This window comes from Protopterus annectens, chromosome 3.part0 (assembly GCF_019279795.1).
Source record: "Protopterus annectens isolate FY-2018-M chromosome 3.part0, PAN1.0, whole genome shotgun sequence".
Taxonomy (NCBI): Eukaryota; Metazoa; Chordata; order Ceratodontiformes; family Protopteridae; genus Protopterus; species Protopterus annectens.
This window is the reverse complement of record NC_056731.1, coordinates 1792559419-1792574884: the sequence shown is the minus strand read 5'-3', so window position 1 is coordinate 1792574884 and position 15466 is coordinate 1792559419.

Below are 15466 nucleotides of genomic sequence, written 5' to 3'. Positions count from 1 at the left end.
TCAATCTCAAACCAATCGGAATAAGAGTCTACTAATACCAAGTAATGTTGATCATTCCATTCGAAAATGTCAGTGGCTACTGTAAACCAAAGTAGTTCAGGAATCTGGTTTAGGTGAATTGGCTCCTTCTGTTGATGTGGCTTTGTACTATTACATACAGAACAAGATTAAAGTACTCTCTCTCTCAATGTCATGTGACATAAAAGGCCAAATACCAGTCCTCTCACCCTCCTTTTAGTAGAATTAGTTCTTGAGTAGCCATGATGCAAGATAGTAATATACTCTTGTTTCAAAGACTTTGGAACAATTACTTTTGGACCTTTCATGGTAATAGCATCGAAAGACAAAATCTCATCTCTGTAAGGAAATTAAGGTTGCACTTCTTGAAGTAAACTAGATGCTTTGACAGCCATCCTTGACTGATAAAGTGGTTGAGCTTTTGTAAAACAGGATCTGAGGCTGTGTGACTTCTAAGCTCATCAAGACGTGTGGAAGAAAACTTTTTCACTTCCATGACTTCAAAATCAAAATTCTCACTTTCATGCTGTTCAGTGATATGGATAATGTATCAGCAAGATAAAGAAGTTTGCCTTTTTTGTAGACAAGATTGAAATTATACTTTTGCAGTCCTAAACATCATACGTTGCAATCTGGCTGGAGTTAAATGCACAGGCTTTCTCAAAACAAAGACTAAAGGTTGGTGGTCTGTTTCAAGCTGGATAGGTCTACCATAAATATAATCATGGAACTTTGAACATGCAAACACAATTGCCAAAAACTCTTTCTCTATCTGAGCATATTGCATTTCAGTTTGGGTTAGAGTTCAGGATGCATAGGCAACAGGTTGGCCCTCTTGAAAAATGAATGCACCAAGTCCAAATTTTGAAGCATCACAGGAAAGTGTAACTGGTTTGTGAGCATCATAACATCTGAGAGCTGGTGGACTGGCAATTCTTTGTTTCACAACATCAAATGCTCTTTGGTGCTGTTCCAACCATCACCAAGATACATCCTTACATGTCAGCTCTCTGAGCAGTGCTGCTATTTGGCTCCAGTCTGGAATGAACTAGCCTAGGTAGTTAACCATGCTGAAAAAACATTGTAGGGCTTGAACATTGTCTGGAGCTGGCATCTCGAGAATTGCTGTTTGCTTGGAAGGGTCTGATAGTAAGCCTGAACTGGTAAATAAATGCCCAACATAAGTAACTTCTTGTAGCCTGAACGTGCACTTCTGAGGATTCAGTTTAAGATTCACTTGACAAGCTCCTTCCAGAACTTTTTTGAGTTTTCTTTCATGCTCAGCTTCACCATTACTTCCTACTAGAATATCATCTACTATAATAGCTGAAAGTAGTTAGCAATGAGGATTTCTTGTCAAGCAAAATTTGCCAAAATTAGCTCTTTGCATCTAAGACAGAAAAAACAGTGGCATTTGGCATCAGAGCTGCAACTTGTTTTGACTGTGTACATTGGGAGATGAGGTCTTTTCAGTGCTTTGTTCAAATCTTGTGGATCAATACATATTCTGATATCATCTGAGCTTTTCTTATGAGCTACCACCATGGAAGATACCCATTCAGTCGGTTCTTCTACTGGACAAATTGCACCTTGTTGCACCATTTTATTTAGCTCAGCTTTGACTCTGTTCTGAAGACCTACTGGAACATTCCAGGCTGGCCTGAAAACTGGGCTGACATCTGGGTCTAACTTCATGGAGTACACAACTGGAAGCTTGTCTAGTTTGTCTTCAAAAAATCAGCATAGATAGAGAAAATATACTGGGAGAAATTAGAGTAGTCATCTTTCAAACTAACATGATGGACTTCCTTATTAAATGAAAGCAGTCCCAACTTCAATCTGTCTCTGAGCCCTAATAATGATTGTATGTGCCATTTGACCATATAAAATAACAAGTCATAGCTTCTCCCAGCAGAGTAATGTGAAAGCACTACTGAACCTTTCATCTGAAGCTCTTCACCACCATAAGCAGCAAGCTTCACACACTTTGCCAAATCAAGTTTCTCACCAGCACATACTCTAGAAAATGTTTCTGCTGACATAACATTGCACTTTGAACCTGTGTCATCTTTGAGCTCTATGGGTTTTCCATTTATTTGAACAGTACAAAATACTTCATTCATTGCCCATAAATCTACCGCACTGACTGTTTCATGAAGCACTGACACACCATCAATATAAAAAGTAGGGTCACGGCTTTCTAATTGATCAACTTGTTTCTTTGAATGTTCCCTTATTATAAAAGAATGTGCCCCTTTTGATTTAAAAAAAATATTTTGAAATGATTCCACCTATTGCATCTGTGACACTGTTGACCAAAAGCTAAACATTTCTCCCTTTTAAGCTCATGATGTCCACCACAATTAGGACAGTTGGCTATAAAAGTGGGTTGGGGCCCATACTTTGTGTTTGCTGACTCACTCTTATGCTTCACTGAGACAGTGTGATTTCCAGAGCAAGTCTTGGAACTTGCTAGTAAGGTATGGGATTTCCCTGTGACTGTTGCAGGGGTTACAATTGCTACCATGTGCTTGGGCCTGTATTTTTAACCATGTGCTGCATACTATCAACATTGGTTTTACTGCAGTATCTTTCAAGGCCATGTTCATTTGCAAGCATGCATTTCTCATTTGTAAGCATATTTGTTTGATTTTCTGTAAGCTCATATACCTGACAAATCTGAATGGCCTTATTCCAAGTTAAAAAGTCCAAAAGCTCACAAAGTCCCACGCAAGTACATACAGATAGGTGCACGGCCCAAAACATCCAATGGTAAAAACAAAAACAAAAAAGCTCACACTCCAAGTCAGCTCTCAAAATTAAATGTTTACCAAATCTCAAAACATGTTATAAAGCATGTTATAAAACAAACCACCAGTAGGTGACAATAATACATACAGCATACCCGTTTCGGCTATAAGCCTTCTTCAGTGCAATAAAGAATATTCAACACAGTAATATTAAATACAGTTCCCTAAAGCCCTATTGGTCATTATAATTGCTCATTAAGACCTGGTGCAAATAAAGCACCTAATTTAATAAACCACATTTGTTCCTTACAATTTAACAATGCATGCAATCCAACCTTACTATTAGTATTAAAACGCATCCCATCAATAATAATTAATGTAAATTTTGCCAAACCATGCTTCAAACTATGTTTATATAAAGCATTTGTAGTTTTGGCACATTTAGTTTCACTGAAATACTCAGATATTCTTAACTTAAAAAAACATGAGGTATGCCCCACACAAAACAATGAGCATGTTCATGTTGCCAAATACACAACACAATCACTATTACAATTTCCATACACCAAGATGTGAAAAACTGTTGAACTATTCTAAGAAATAAAACATTTATCCTTCCTAACAAACTTACAAAATCTATAATGCCCTCGTGGGTAAAAGCCAATTAATTTCTTACCATTCAAACTAAGTTGGCATTTCTGCTTTTCATTATTACAGGTTTTTTTAATAATGATTAAACCAACCTGCCATTGTTTTCACCTTCCTATAAGAAAACAGGCATTTAAGAGGTAACAGTTTTTTAACTTGCCATCCATTAATAAAATGTCCCAATGTTTGTGCATTAAATCCATAATAAATTATGGATTATTACTGAAATTGGTAATAAATATAATAGGTTGCCTGTTGTTATTTTTCACTTGATATTTTAATAACCCACAAGAGGAATGGTTTCTGGCCCAGAAACTGATTTATTGACCATTTGGGCAGTTTTTCTATCTCTTTCAACTTTCTGGTTTAAAAGCCTGCATTTGCACTTGTTTCCCACCTTTCCTGTAACTAGTCTAGTCCAGATGCAAATTTGCTGTATCCAGGACTGTTTGTAAGCTTCTGAGCCCCCAAGACTTTCTGTGTTGGAAGGAAGCCTTGTAGCTTGTCAGTGGGAGTGGTAAGCACTAGGTAGCCTATATACCACAAGAGGAGTGGTTTCTGGCCCAGAAATTGTAGTTTATTGGCCATTTGGGCAGTTTTTCCATCTCTCTCAACTTTCTGGTTTAAAAGCTAGCATTTGCTCTTGTTTCCTGCCTTTCCTGTAACTAGTCTAGTCCAGATACAGACTTACTGTATCCAGGACTGTTTGTAAGCAACTGAGCGGTGCCAAAGTCTGCTCTTCAATTTTCCCTTTAGATCTACTAGTTCTCTCCTCTCCTGAACTTTTACTAGCTTATTAGTCTAGCACTTTATCAGAACTCTTGTAGCAATTATTGTAGCACACAAAAGTGATACCAGCACTAAACATTCTACAAGAAAACAGATCCAGTACTTATTATTAATGCCCACCCCTCCAGGCATGTCTAAAGGTCAGTTCTCTTATTAACCTGTTGAACTTGGGCATCATGAGGCAATGTAACAACTGCCTCATGTACACAGACAACACTCTCCTCTTACCTCCCAATATGCAGACTTGCGAGAGATGCACTTATATATCCAAATTGAAAGCCATGCACTCTCTGGCCAAGACCGAAATAGCTGGTCAAGAGGAGAAGGTGAGCACTTGTACCACACCACATAGAACGCGTAGCCCTCCAGAACACACACCAACACTGCCTTCACATAAAAACACAAACCACACACCCACTTTCATGGAGGCTCTCAATAAAAATCTACCCAAACAGCAGAGACCTCCTAGGCAGAAATGCACTCGAACAACACAACACAACACTAAGTATGAGACACGTAACTCCTAAACAATGTGCCACTCAACCAAAGCCCCTAAGGCAAAACAGCATGCCCAACACACTAGTCATAGGTGACTCGATAGTGAGGCACACTGACGTCCCACTCACTAGGTTGAATAAGGAGAAAGTAACAGTCAGCTGCCTTTCAGGTACCAGGATCCACCACACAACACACGCACTCAGGTCCCTCAACAACAGGTACAAATATGACTCAGTCATTGTACATGTGGGTGTGAATGACCTGAGATGTAGCTCCCTGGACTACATGAAAAGAGACATGGAGGAGCTCACGGACTATGTAGCCCAGCCGGGTATGACCCTAGCCCTGAGCAGCATCCTACCATCACCCAGAAAGATACCACAGTACAAGTAGAACATGAGTGATTTCAACCATTGGCTAAGTTTCTGGTGTCATTCTAAGGGGATCCAGTATCTGTCTGCCTGGGATAACATGACTGACAGACCTCGATGCTTTGCCAGAGATGCCCTGTGCCTGTCACCCCTGGGCCTCCAAATACTGGCCAAGGCTCTTGCCACCCCTATAGTCATAGCCAGCCTTAGGCATAGGCCAACTAGGCAGCTGCCTAGGGCACAGCTCTACTAGGGGCACTTTTCCAGTATTTATTTGGTGTAGATAGACCAGGATGTGGGGCAGCAGGTGATGTAGTGGGGGTGCCATGGAGCCCTTTTGCCTAGGGCACCAGTTGACCTAAGGCCGTTGTTAGAAAAATATGTAATAGTAATATGCATGCTTAGTGCATTTAGTGCATTTGAGATTTAAAAGAGTTAATACATTTATTCTGTTCACACTGCATGAATCTGCACAGCCATTAGAAACTTAACAAGAAGCATTCTGTTTCTGCTAATGTCAGCAAATAACAAAAGAAGTAATTCATTTCTGCTAATATCATGAAAATTAACAAAGGGATATCGATTTCTGCTAATGCCATGAGAAAACATGCAGCTGCTAGATGCTATTGATAAAGAAAACAATAGATGCTTGAAAGTTTAAACCATAGTCAGCATTACTTGTACTAAAGCTAGAAATGTACCTTGAATCTAGGTAAAATGTAACACATGTATTAGAACAGTACAATAGAAGAATTGAAATGCTGAAATGGACTGACATAAACCCAAGGCTAGGTTGTTTTTCTCAAAATGTTTTGCAGAATGACAGATATTTTAACTTGGTCAGCAATAAGTCTAACAATATTTTCTGAAGAACATACAGAAAGCTGCATCTAACTACGTCAGCAATAGAATGTAACATTTTCTATGTGACAGGAAGGGAACTGTATAAGTATAACCTACTAGTCATTATTCATTCAGACAAACCTTGTGCCGTATTGTAGAGAAGATACCATAGCACTTCTATGATTTTTAGCTGCTGAAGAACATAAGGTAAATAAAAGTAAACTGCAGCTTTGGAAAAAACAAGTTAAATACCTGGGATATGTAATATCCAAGGAAGGCAGAACATTAGATGAGGACAGAAAGGTAGCAATTTTGCAAGCACCAAAACCCACTACCAAGAAGGAAATGATGTCCTTCCTGGGTACAACTAATTTTTGCCGGAGCTGGATTCCAAACTATGCTTTGGAATCTGCACCACTAACTGACCTTATATATAAGAAGCCTATGGCAGCACAAGATTTATTACAATGGACACCAGAGGCAGAATCTGCTTTCTGCAAACTGAAGCAGTTAATAGCGTCCTCATTAGTTCTGGGATTGCCAAACTATCATAAACGTTTTTTCCAAACTGTAGATTGTAAGCTGGGTTACATGACATCAGTATTAACACAACAGCATGGGGATAAGCAACGCCCCATTGCTTACTATTCATCACAACTAGACCCAGTGGCACAATCCTTACCCCACTGTGTACAAGCAGTAGTTGCAGCTGCAATGGCAGTACAGGCTTCAGCCTCAGTAGTCTTATTCCACCCTCTCACTTTGAGAGTGCCTCATGCAGTCGCAATTATTTTACTACAAGAAAAGGTGTCATATCTTTCTCCTGCTAGGCATCTTTCCTGTATGACTATATTGTTGAGCCAACCTCACATGACAATTGAGCGATGCATGACTTTAAACCTTCCACTCTTCTCCCAAACCCTGCAGATGGCACAAGGCACTGCTGCCTGCAGGTAATTGAGCAAAAGACACTACCTAGAAAAGATCTCATGGATGTCCCCTTGGATGATGCTGAGGTGACTTACTATGTGAATGGTTTGTGCAAAAGGGGTCCTGCAGGACAGAACCTAGCAGGATATGCAGTAGTTTCTGATACTGAGATTATACAAACAAAACCTTTACCACACAACTTATCTGCACAGGCAGCAGAATTGATTGCCTTGACATGGGCATGTACCTTAGCAAAGGGTAAATGTGTAAATATTTTTACTGATAGCCAGTACGCTTTTTCTACTGTACATGTTTTTGCGCAACAGTGGAAAAACTGGGGAATGATAACATCTACTGGCAAACCTATAAATCATGCACAGTTTATTTTAGATCTTTTAGAATCTATTCAGTTACCTCAGAAAGTAGCCATTTGTAAATGCACAGCTCACACCAAGCAACAAGATAGGATTTCAAAAGGTAATGCGAGAGCTGATACAGCTGTAAAACAAGCAGTCACAGAAGTATTTCTTTTAAATGAGGAATTACAACCCTCTGAGATTTTAGATTTAGATATGTTAAAAAGAATGCAGACACTCACTACGCAAGCTGAAAAACAACGATGTGTAAGATGGGGAGCAATTCTCAAAAAGGGGCTGTACATCTCTAGAGAAGGGAAACCGATACTACCATCTAATTTGTTTAGATATGCAGCTTTGTTGAGCCATGGGCAGTGCCATGTCTCAACAGGGGGGATGGTACAGGTGGTGAACCAGGTGTTCACAATGTACGGATTTACAAACTACTCTAAAAAATTTTGTTTGACGTGTCAAATTTGTAACAAACATCATGCACAAGGGGCATTAAAGCCCAAGCAAGGGAGTTTCCCTACACCACCATATCCATTTCACACTATCTGTATGGATTTCATAGAACTGAACAAATGTGAAAATAAGAAGTATTGTCTTGTCATTGTAGATATGTTTTCCAGATGGGTAGAAGCCTTTCCAACAAAAAATTCAGATGCAGCTACAGTGGCAAAAGTACTTGTCAAGGAAATCATTTCTAGGTTTGGTATTCCGGAAAGGATCTACAGTGGCAATGGTACACACTTTGTAAATCAAACCATACAGCAGTTAAGTAAGCATTTTAGTATTTCTTTAAAAAATCATTATGCATACCATCCACAATCTGCAGGGCTAGTTGAAAGGCATAATGGTATATTAAAAAACAAATTGAGAAAATTGATAGCTGAGACAGGGAAAAATTGGATATACTGTTTACCCCTGGCACTGTTGAGCATGAGAACTGTCCCTACAGCAAAAGGATTGACTCCTTTTGAAAAGTTATTTGGAAGGGCTTACTATACACTCCAGTGGAAACTTCTCATGTCATCAGACCAAGAAGCTGATTTTACACTAGCTGAATATATGAAGAAAGTCATGAATTCTAAACATCTGTTACAGTCAAATTCTGTTTCAGATAGAAAGCAAACCGAGACATCAGAAGTGGCAGTGACACCCGGGGACTGGGTGTGGATAAAAGTTATCAAGAAGAAGAAATGGTCATCACCAAGGTGGGAAGGTCCTTACCAGGTGTTTATTTTGATACCCACTGCAGTCAAGATAGCAGAGCAATCTTCATGGATCCACCTGACACACTGCAAACTTGTTAAGAACTTTGAACTGGACAAAAATCTTACCTCTCCATTGGGGCCCTCAGCACAAAGTCTGGCTACAAAGGGGGGGGTCAGATCAATAGGACTGATCTGTCTCAACCCCAGCGAAGAAACCATCGGTGCTGAAGGTCCTATTAGGGCAGAGAGTAAGAACACATGTCTGAAAGAAAGATGACAGAATCCAGTAAGATCTAAATGCACCTATTCGGAAGAGTCGGAGAAAACAGAAATGCAGAACAACCGTTTCCTCAGAAGTATTGCATAACCATCCTGTTGACTGTACTAGTGACAATAATCTTTTTGTTGTGGCCATTCCTTTTCTCAGCCACACAAACTGAACTGAACAAGCATGCAGAGTGGCACCCAAACTTTAACACTTACCAGGTAATCAAATATGTGTATGCTGAGACCTTCAATGTTACGAATTGCTGGATTTGCACAGCTTTGCCAACAGCATATGGGGGGTTATTGTTAACTTCAGTCCCCCTAGGAGCCAACAAGACCTGGGAAAACTTAGTCTATGATACATCAGATGTCACATCACAAGATAAAGTAGCATTGTACTTGTCTGTTCGACAGAAGGGGACTGTATTTTTACAAAAATGATACAGTTCAGGTGGGTTGGAGCAATTGCAATGTGACTGTTCCTTATAGATGCTACAATAAGACTGATAACACAGGGTCCTATTGCAACACGAGCTATGATTCATTTGTTGAACTGATGCATAGGACAACTGATGAAGTAAAACATAATGCTGACCTTTATAAACAACTGTCTATGATAGACAAAAAAAATGTTTCATCCAGAGCCAGGACATAGTAAAGTTACTACCAAAGTAGAAGACTGTTATTTTGTATGTGGTAGGAAAGCATACAAGTGGTTACCTGAGAATTGGTCTGGCAGTTGTTATTTGGGGTACCTGGTTCTGGCCATATGACACACAGCAGTTTTACCTCAAGGGAAAATTCGGAATGTTCGACGAGAAATCAAGAAGCCTGTCAATCCAGTATGGCAAATCAATGCGGGCTGGAAAAAACCATCATGCTGTGAGCTTAGGGAAAAATGGACTGTCACATATGGACTTGGGTGCTGCCATCATCTCGTGGGCAGGTGTACTGCCAGCAAATGGAGCAACAAAATCAATCTTGGAACTGAGAAAATTGTCTAAGCTTCTTGAAATAATGAGCAATGCAACCTTTTCTGCCCTAGAATTGGTGACTGATGAACTGACTGCCATGAGAACAATGGTGCTTCAAAATCGCATGGCTCTTGACTTCACCCTAGTGGTGAGAGGAGGTACGTGCGCTTTAATCCAGGAGGAGTGCTGTTCGTATATTCCTGACCACAAACACGAGATAGACAATCATCTTGAGGTAATTCAGCAGGTGTCAGCCTTGACCAAACCAGGACCAAATCCATTGACAGACTTTTTCCAGAGATTGTTTGGGGGGGGGGGTAGTATCCTGATGAACATCCTGATTGCCATCTGTGTAGGAATGATCCTACTGGTGGTATGTGTGTGCTGCTGCATCCCCTGCATGAAAAGACTGATTAAAGACTTTATAGACATGTCAGTTTCAGAAGCCTTATACCAAGGTGCTAAACCTGAAGAATTGTTAAAAATCTGAAAATGCTTTCATAAGTTTAAACTGAATGACTCTCTTAACTGCAAATCCTGAGTAGGAAGAGGTTAGGGAAGAAAAACTGTTTATGCTTATCTTGAAAGTAGAATAAAAGTATTAAAAGGGGGGAAATGTTAGAAAAATATGTAATAGTAATATGCATGCTTAGTGCATTTAGTGCATTTGAGATTTAAAAGAGTTAATACATTTATTCTGTTCACACTGCATGAATCTGCACAGCCATTAGAAACTTAACAAGAAGCATTCTGTTTCTGCTAATGTCAGCAAATAACAAAAGAAGTAATTCATTTCTGCTAATATCATGAAAATTAACAAAGGGATATTGATTTCTGCTAATGCCATGAGAAAACATGCAGCTGCTAGAAGCTATTGATAAAGAAAACAATAGATGCTTGAAAGTTTAAACCATAGTCAGCATTACTTGTACTAAAGCTAGAAATGTACCTTGAATCTAGGTAAAATGTAACACATGTATTAGAACAGTACAATAGAAGAATTGAAATGCTGAAATGGACTGACATAAACCCAAGGCTAGGTTGTTTTTCTCAAAATGTTTTGCAGAATGACAGATATTTTAACTTGGTCAGCAATAAGTCTAACAATATTTTCTGAAGAACATACAGAAAGCTGTGTCTAACTACGTCAGCAATAGAATGTAACATTTTCTATGTGACAGGAAGGGAACTGTATAAGTATAACCTACTAGTCATTATTCATTCAGACAAACCTTGTGCCGTATTGTAGAGAAGATACCATAGCACTTCTATGATTTTTAGCTGCTGAAGAACATAAGGTAAATAAAAGTAAACTGCATCTTTGGAAAAAACAAGTTAAATACCTGGGATATGTAATATCCAAGGAAGGCAGAACATTAGATGAGGACAGAAAGGTAGCAATTTTGCAAGCACCAAAACCCACTACCAAGAAGGAAATGATGTCCTTCCTGGGTACAACTAATTTTTGCCGGAGCTGGATTCCAAACTATGCTTTGGAATCTGCACCACTAACTGACCTTATATATAAGAAGCCTATGGCAGCACAAGATTTATTACAATGGACACCAGAGGCAGAATCTGCTTTCTGCAAACTGAAGCAGTTAATAGCGTCCTCATTAGTTCTGGGATTGCCAAACTATCATAAACGTTTTTTCCAAACTGTAGATTGTAAGCTGGGTTACATGACATCAGTATTAACACAACAGCATGGGGATAAGCAACGTCCCATTGCTTACTATTCATCACAACTAGACCCAGTGGCACAATCCTTACCCCACTGTGTACAAGCAGTAGTTGCAGCTGCAATGGCAGTACAGGCTTCAGCCTCAGTAGTCTTATTCCACCCTCTCACTTTGAGAGTGCCTCATGCAGTCGCAATTATTTTACTACAAGAAAAGGTGTCATATCTTTCTCCTGCTAGGCATCTTTCCTGTATGACTATATTGTTGAGCCAACCTCACATGACAATTGAGCGATGCATGACTTTAAACCTTCCACTCTTCTCCCAAACCCTGCAGATGGCACAAGGCACTGCTGCCTGCAGGTAATTGAGCAAAAGACACTACCTAGAAAAGATCTCATGGATGTCCCCTTGGATGATGCTGAGGTGAATTACTATGTGAATGGTTCGTGCAAAAGGGGTCCTGCAGGACAGAACCTAGCAGGATATGCAGTAGTTTCTGATACTGAGATTATAGAAACAAAACCTTTACCACACAACTTATCTGCACAGGCAGCAGAATTGATTGCCTTGACATGGGCATGTACCTTAGCAAAGGGTAAATGTGTAAATATTTTTACTGATAGCCAGTACGCTTTTTCTACTGTACATGTTTTTGCGCAACAGTGGAAAAACTGGGGAATGATAACATCTACTGGCAAACCTATAAATCATGCACAGTTTATTTTAGATCTTTTAGAATCTATTCAGTTACCTCAGAAAGTAGCCATTTGTAAATGCACAGCTCACACCAAGCAACAAGATAGGATTTCAAAAGGTAATGCGAGAGCTGATACAGCTGTAAAACAAGCAGTCACAGAAGTATTTCTTTTAAATGAGGAATTACAACCCTCTGAGATTTTAGATTTAGATATGTTAAAAAGAATGCAGACACTCACTACGCAAGCTGAAAAACAACGATGTGTAAGATGGGGAGCAATTCTCAAAAAGGGGCTGTACATCTCTAGAGAAGGGAAACCGATACTACCATCTAATTTGTTTAGATATGTAGCTTTGTTGAGCCATGGGCAGTGCCATGTCTCAACAGGGGATGGTACAGGTGGTGAACCAGGTGTTCACAATGTAATGGATTTACAAACTTCTCTAAAAAATTTTGTTTGACGTGTCAAATTTGTAACAAACATCATGCACAAGGGGCATTAAAGCCCAAGCAAGGGAGTTTCCCTACACCACCATATCCATTTCACACTATCTGTATGGATTTCATAGAACTGAACAAATGTGAAAATAAGAAGTATTGTCTTGTCATTGTAGATATGTTTTCCAGATGGGTGGAAGCCTTTCCAACAAAAAATTCAGATGCAGCTACAGTGGCAAAAGTACTTGTCAAGGAAATCATTTCTAGGTTTGGTATTCGAAAGGATCTACAGTGGCAATGGTACACACTTTGTAAATCAAACCATACAGCAGTTAAGTAAGCATTTTAGTATTTCTTTAAAAAATCATTATGCATACCATCCACAATCTGCAGGGCTAGTTGAAAGGCATAATGGTATATTAAAAAACAAATTGAGAAAATTGATAGCTGAGACAGGGAAAATTGGATATACTGTTTACCCTGGCACTGTTGAGCATGAGAACTGTCCCTACAGCAAAAGGATTGACTCCTTTGAAAAGTTATTTGGAAGGGCTTACTATACACTCCAGTGGAAACTTCTCATGTCATCAGACCAAGAAGCTGATTTTACACTAGCTGAATATATGAAGAAAGTCATGAATTCTAAACATCTGTTACAGTCAAATTCTGTTTCAGATAGAAAGCAAACCGAGACATCAGAAGTGGCAGTGACACCCGGGGACTGGGTGTGGATAAAAGTTATCAAGAAGAAGAAATGGTCATCACCAAGGTGGGAAGGTCCTTACCAGGTGTTTATTTTGATACCCACTGCAGTCAAGATAGCAGAGCAATCTTCATGGATCCACCTGACACACTGCAAACTTGTTAAGAACTTTGAACTGGACAAAATCTTACCTCTCCATTGGGGCCCTCAGCACAAAGTCTGGCTACAAAGGGGGGGGTCAGATCAATAGGACTGATCTGTCTCAACCCCAGCGAAGAAACCATCGGTGCTGAAGGTCCTATTAGGGCAGAGAGTAAGAACACATGTCTGAAAGAAAGATGACAGAATCCAGTAAGATCTAAATGCACCTATTCGGAAGAGTCGGAGAAAACAGAAATGCAGAACAACCGTTTCCTCAGAAGTATTGCATAACCATCCTGTTGACTGTACTAGTGACAATAATCTTTTTGTTGTGGCCATTCCTTTTCTCAGCCACACAAACTGAACTGAACAAGCATGCAGAGTGGCACCCAAACTTTAACACTTACCAGGTAATCAAATATGTGTATGCTGAGACCTTCAATGTTACGAATTGCTGGATTTGCACAGCTTTGCCAACAGCATATGGGGGGTTATTGTTAACTTCAGTCCCCCTAGGAGCCAACAAGACCTGGGAAAACTTAGTCTATGATACATCAGATGTCACATCACAAGATAAAGTAGCATTGTACTTGTCTGTTCGACAGAAGGGGACTGTATTTTTACAAAAATGATACAGTTCAGGTGGGTTGGAGCAATTGCAATGTGACTGTTCCTTATAGATGCTACAATAAGACTGATAACACAGGGTCCTATTGCAACACGAGCTATGATTCATTTGTTGAACTGATGCATAGGACAACTGATGAAGTAAAACATAATGCTGACCTTTATAAACAACTGTCTATGATAGACAAAAAAAATGTTTCATCCAGAGCCAGGACATAGTAAAGTTACTACCAAAGTAGAAGACTGTTATTTTGTATGTGGTAGGAAAGCATACAAGTGGTTACCTGAGAATTGGTCTGGCAGTTGTTATTTGGGGTACCTGGTTCTGGCCATATGACACACAGCAGTTTTACCTCAAGGGAAAATTCAGAATGTTCGACGAGAAATCAAGAAGCCTGTCAATCCAGTATGGCAAATCAATGTGGGCTGGAAAAAACCATCATGCTGTGAGCTTAGGGAAAAATGGACTGTCACATATGGACTTGGGTGCTGCCATCATCTCGTGGGCAGGTGTACTGCCAGCAAATGGAGCAACAAAATCAATCTGGGAACTGAGAAAATTGTCTAAGCTTCTTGAAATAATGAGCAATGCAACCTTTTCTGCCCTAGAATTGGTGACTGATGAACTGACTGCCATGAGAACAATGGTGCTTCAAAATCGCATGGCTCTTGACTTCACCCTAGTGGTGAGAGGAGGTACGTGCGCTTTAATCCAGGAGGAGTGCTGTTCGTATATTCCTGACCACAAACACGAGATAGACAATCATCTTGAGGTAATTCAGCAGGTGTCAGCCTTGACCAAACCAGGACCAAATCCATTGACAGACTTTTTCCAGAGATTGTTTGGGGGGGGTAGTATCCTGATGAACATCCTGATTGCCATCTGTGTAGGAATGATCCTACTGGTGGTATGTGTGTGCTGCTGCATCCCCTGCATGAAAAGACTGATTAAAGACTTTATAGACATGTCAGTTTCAGAAGCCTTATACCAAGGTGCTAAACCTGAAGAATTGTTAAAAATCTGAAAATGCTTTCATAAGTTTAAACTGAATGACTCTCTTAACTGCAAATCCTGAGTAGGAAGAGGTTAGGGGAAGAAAAAACTGTTTATGCTTATCTTGAAAGTAGAATAAAAGTATTAAAAGGGGGGAAATGTTAGAAAAATATGTAATAGTAATATGCATGCTTAGTGCATTTAGTGCATTCAAGATTTAAAAGGGTTAATGCATTTATTCTGTTCACACTGCATGAAATCTGCACAGCCATTAGAAACTTAGCAAGAAGCATTCTGTTTCTGCTAATGTCAGCAAATAACAAAAGAAGTAATTCATTTCTGCTAATATCATGGAAATTAACAAAGGGATATTGATTTCTGCTTATGCCATGAGAAAACATGCAGCTGCTAGAACCTATTGATAAAGAAAACAGTAGATGCTTGAAAGTTTAAACCGTAGTCAGCATTACTTGTACTAAAGCTAGAAATGTACCTTGAATCTAGGTAAAATGTAACACATG